The sequence below is a fragment of the Myotis nattereri genome (assembly GCF_964212035.1).
Source record: "Myotis nattereri genome assembly, chromosome: 1".
Taxonomy (NCBI): Eukaryota; Metazoa; Chordata; class Mammalia; order Chiroptera; family Vespertilionidae; genus Myotis; species Myotis nattereri.
Window position 1 is genome coordinate 88,616,968 of NC_138075.1, and position 6,000 is coordinate 88,622,967.

Consider the following 6,000-nt stretch of genomic DNA (forward strand, 5'->3'; position numbering starts at 1 on the left):
TAGAGAGTTAGAAACATCAATGAGAGAGAAACATCAATTCAGCTGCCTCCTGAACACCCACTACTGGGGATGTGCCCGCAACCAAGGTACATGCCCTCGACCGAAATTGAATCTGGGACCCTTCAGTCCACAGGCCAATGCTCTATCCACTGAGCCAAACCGGTTAGGGCTATATGTCTTCTTGGGAGAGGTGTCTGTCCAGGTCCTCTGCCCATTTTTTAATTGGGTTATTTGTCTTTTTGCTGTTGAGTTTTATGAGTTCTTTATATATTTTGGATATTAACCTTGTCAGAGCTGTTGTTTGCAAATAACTTCTTCCATTTGATCAGTTGCCTCTTTGTTTCATTGTTGCTTTCCTTTGCTGTGCAGAAGCTTTTCAGTTTGATATAGTCCCATTCATTTATGTCTTCCTTTACTTCCCTTTCCTTTGGGGTCAAATTCATAAAATGTTCTCCACCAAGATCCATAAGCTTAGTACCTATGTTTTCTTCTGTGCAATGTATTGTTTCAGATCTTGTATTTAGGTTTTTGATCCTCTTTGAATTCATTTTGGTACATGGGGACAAACTGTAATCTAGTCTCATTCTTTGCATGTGGCTTTCCAATTTTCCCAGCACAATTTACTGAAGGGACTTTCTTTTCTCCATTGTATGTTTCTGGCACCTTTGTTGAAAATTATCTGTCCATATACATGTGGTTTTGTTTCTGGCCTTTCAATTCTGTTCCGTTGATCTGTGTCTGTTTTTCTACCAATACCATGCTGGGATTTTTGTTTGTTTGTTTTGTTTTGATTATTATAGCTCTGTAGTATAATTTTAAGTCAGGTAGTGTGATACTTCCATCTTCATTCTTTTTACTCAAGATTGCTTTGGCTAGTCAGGGTCTTGTAGGTCCATACAAATCTGATGATGTTTTTTGTTCTATTTCTTAAAAAAATGACATTGGGCCGAAACTGGTTTGGCTCAGTGGATAGAGCGTCGGCCTGCGGACTGAAAGGTCCCAGGTTCGATTCCGGTCAAGGGCATGTACCTGGGTTGCAGGCATATCCCCAGTAGGAGATGTGCAGGAGGCAGCTGATCGATGTTTCTCTCTCATTGATGTTTCTGACTCTCTATCTCTCTCCCTTCCTCTCTGTAAAAAATCAATAAAATATATTTTTTTTAAAAATGACATTGGGATTTTGATGGGGATTGCATTAAATCTGTGTATTGCTTTGGGTAATATGACCATTTTCACTATGTTGATTCTTCCAGTCCATAAACACAGAATATCTTCTCATTTCATTGTGTGTTTTTTCAATCTGTTTTAATAATGCTTTGTAGTTTTCAGGATATGGGTCTTTCACATCCTTTGTTAAGATTATTTCTAGGTATTTTATTCTTTTGGTTGCAATTACAAAAGGAATTGTGTATGGGGGGGTTCATTTATTTTTCTGAAATTTCATCGTTAGTATAAAGAAAAGCAATTGATTTTTATACATTGATTTTGTATCCTGCAACTTTACTGTTTTTATTTTTAATAGTTTTTTGGTGGAATGTCTTTAGGGTTTTCTATATACCGAATCATGTTGCCTGCAAAAAGTGACACTTACTTCTTCTTGCCCAATTTGGATGCCTTTTATTTATTTCTCTTGCCTTATTGCTTTGGCTAGGATTTCCTGAACTATGTTGAATAAGGTTGATGAGACTGAGCATCTTTGTCTTATTCCTGATTTTAAAGATGAACAGGAGGTGTAGAGAGAGAGAGCCTAGCAGTACTTTCAAAATTCTATTTTGTTGAATCTGGATGAATAATTTGTACTGGCTATAAATATATTAGAGAAATTTTTAAAAAACAACACTATAATTCTTATACACCACTGGTAGGAGTATAAATTAGCATAGTAGAGTAGATAAACAAATCATAGTGTATATTCATAAAATACAATACTATATATAGCAACGAAAATGAATGAATTGCAGTTATATGTAAGAGCACAAACATAAGCAAAAGAAGCAATGTGCAATACATAAAACATTCTCTATTTATGTAAATTTCAAAATTAGTCAAAACTAAACTATATTATTTTATGGATGCATATACAGGTGATAATATCTAAAGAAAAGAAAGAAAGTTATTATCCAAAAGTCAAGATAATAGTTACTTATAAACTGTGCTGTCCAATCTACACTAACAAAAGATGCAAATTGACTGTACCTTCACGATGCCCACCAGCCAGTCAGGAGTGAGTATGCAAATTAGCCAACAAAGATGGTGGGTTAATTTGCATACACAGGCACTGAGTGGCCGGGGCAAGGCGAGATGCTTACGCCATTGCCATGGCAATGGCGCAGGCGTCCCGCCCCACCCCAGCTGCTCCAGACCTCTGGGCAGCGTGGGAAGGTGGAAAGGCGGCACCAGCCAGAACGAAGGCAGAAAGGCAGCTCCGGGCCAGAGTGAAGGTGGTGCCGGCAGCCAAGGGAGGGAAGGCCCATTCTTGCATGAATCTTTGTGCATCGAGCCTCTAGTATAAATATAATGTGAGCCACAAAAGCAAGGTCTAAATGTATAATTTTCAGTTTTCTAGTAGTTACAGTAAACAAAGGGGGAAAACAGGTGAAGTTAATATATATTTCATTTAACTCAATATATTCAAAATATTATCATTGCAATATGTAATCAGTATTAAAAAGTATTAATGAGGTACTTCTTTTCTAATAAGTCTTCATAATCCAGTGTGAATTTTACATTTACAGCACATCTGAATTCCAACTAGCTATATTTCAAGTGCTTACTAGCCACGTGTGGCTAGTGGCTACCATACTGGATGGCCTAGTTCTAGCAACTATGAAAGTCAAGATAGAGGTTATCTCTACAGGAGAGAGGTAGGATTAGAATTGAGAAGGACACATGGGGACTTCTGGGGAACTGGCATTATCTTTCTTGATATGAGTGTTAGTGACATGGATGTTTGCTTCATAATTATTCATTAAACCATACATGTGAATTTTATGAATATTTTTAATGTGCTGTTTCATCAAAAAAGCACATTAAATATACTAAGTGTATATCCTTCTATATTTATCATTATGAACCTGAACAGATATTTCTGAAGGATAAATTTATAGAAGTATAACTACTAGATCAAATGATACAAACATTAAAACATTTAATAGTGCCCAGCTGGTGTTGCTCAGTGGTTGAGCATCAACCTATGAACCAGGAGGTCATAGTTCAATTCCTGGTCAGGGCACATGCACGGGTTGCAAGCTCAATACCCAGTAGGGAGTGTGTAGGAAGCAGCTGCTCAATGATTCTCTCATCATTGATGTTTCTATCTCTCTGTCTATCCCTTCCTCTCTGAAATAAATTTTTAAAAAAACACATTTAATAGTACTACATTAGCTTCCAAATACTTGTACCAATTCCCACTCCTACCAATAAGGAGTAAAACTCCTATTTCTCTACATGCTTACCAACACTGGGTTTTATCAATTTTAGGACATTTTCGACAGTTGTGTATAAGAAGATATTTGAATAGTTAGGGTCACTCAATGACTATTTCAAAAAATGACAAATATTCCATTCAGTACAACTTCCCTTTTAGCATACATTGGCGCTAACAATCGGGTCGTTGGTCCTTCTGGTGCCTTTGAAACAGACGGGCACCTGCATCCTTGAGCTGCCATTGTCCTGCGCCAGCAACTTCACCCTGCATCTGGTCAGTACTTAAAATAGCCTTCCCTTGAATGTCCATGCACCAACCTTCATTCTGACTGCACATTTTAGCCTTTTATACTTCACCTCAGGGCTGTATCATGCTATCAAGCTTTGGCTTGAGTGGTAGCCAAATGCAAGTTCTCAAAATCAACGATGACTTTGATTCCACTGAATGAAAAATCTTTCCATCTTGGCACTAGTCCAACCTTTCTCCTCTAAAGTGTTATTACAGTCCTGTTTCCCTTCATGTGACATTTCTAAATGTTTAAAACCTATGTTTGGACTCGTCTAATAAAACTGCCTTCAGAGATGGATTATCAGCCACACAGGAAAAATGAGTCTCGTTACTCTGGAATCACAAAATATCTTTATTTGTCAGATTCTTCTCTCTCTACCTCCCATTCTCTTTTCTCCACTTTCCTCTTCCTTCTCTCTCTTATTTCCCAACATTGCTTAGCTTAGTTCTGATCTCTCCTTTCTTCCTCAGCAACTTGAGCCCACAGCCTGAGGATCCCAGGGCTCACAGCCCAGGCACGATGCCCCAGGCCCAAAAGGTGGGCAGCTGAGAAGTAAACTGAGACCTTAACTACAAGAGGATTTACACAGAGCTTAACAAGCAGATCTGTGCAGGAGGGCTTCCTACTTTAGTGCTAATTTGCTGGCAAAAGTCAATTACATGGGCACGAACAACTGCGCCCTAAGTGGAATGATAGAAGGAAAGTCTGGCCTGTTTGAACTTTAAATTTTTTTAAAAAGAAAACTGCCTGGTGTTGTAGAACTACTATTAGAATAGCATGACTGACTAGTAAGGATGTCCAGGCTCCATGGCAGATCTTCTGGATCAGAATAATCAGGACGGCCGTCCTGGTTAGGAGCCACTTTACAGAGGGAGGCACACAGAGTTCCCAGACTAATAGCCCTGGGCATAAAGCTGCTCTCGTCACCACAGGCTCATCCCTTGTTAGTCTGTGGCCTGTGAAAGTCTCTATGCACCTTGCTTTCCTTATTTGTGAGCTAGAGATGATGCTTACCAGGCAGGGCTACTTTAAAGATTCTGTGTATAAAGTACTTCCACATAATAGGTTCCAACAAGTGTTTATTAAAATAAGAGAATGATTTTAACAAAAATTGATAAGTGCCATCCTATTTTCCTGATATTTGGCACAAAAAGCTCATATTTTTATACTGGGAGAGAAAAAAAATAAAGGCACTTCAATTTTTTTTAATCTTTATTGTTGAAAGTATTACATATGTCCCTCTTCTTTCCTCATCGACCTCTTCTAGCCCATCCCCACCCCCTGCCCTATTGTCTATGTCCATGGGTTATGCATATCCTATATAATAAAGAGGTAATATGTAAATTAATGCTCATGCCCTCACAAGATGGCTGCCTACAACCAGGTTGGCAGGGGGTTAGTGAGGGATGAGCCTAAATTGGCAGTTGGACATCCCCTGAGGGGTCCCAGATTGGAGAGGGTGCAGGCTGGGCTGAGGGGATCCTCCCACCATGCACGAATTTCATGCACCGGGCCTCTAATATGCATATAAGTTCTTGGTTGATCTCTTCCCATCCACCCTCCCTCCCCTGCCTTTCCTCTGAGGTTCGAAAGTCTGTTCCATGTTTATGTCTCTGGATCTATTTTGTTCATCAGTTTATTTTGTTCATTAAATCAGAAACACCAATCAGAAATAATATATGCACCCCTATGTTCATAGAAGCACAATTTACAATAGCTAAGATTTGAAAACAGTCCAAGTGTCCATCAGCAGATGAGTAGATTAAAAATCTGTGGTACATCTACACAATGGAATACTATGCAGCTGCAAAAAGGAAAAAACTCTTACCATTTGCAACAGCATGGATGGACCTAGGGAGTATTATGCTAAGTGAAATAAGCCAATCAGAGAAAATAAGTATAACATGATCTAACTCATATGTGGAATCTAATGTACTTCTATTTTTAATGGGTCTTGCTTTTTGAAAAGTCTAGCCTTTAAGTGCCCATTAAAGAATCTGATATTAAAATTTTAAAGAAATGGGGAAAAGTGGGTCAGTTTCGTGGAATAGGGGCAAAGGAAAAAAGTTATTTTTATCTCTTTGAAATGTAAATGTTTTCATCCCAGTTATATTTATAGTTACTGAAATAGAAATAAACAAGACAGACACAAAATCTATTCTCAAAGTTTTTGTTGAGTAGTAGGAAAGAAACCACTTATAGCAGATATACTAGAATATGCTAAGTGACACTGTATCACTGGGTCCCTCACCTGGTCTGGAGGGTCACAGAGGTTTCCTGAGGA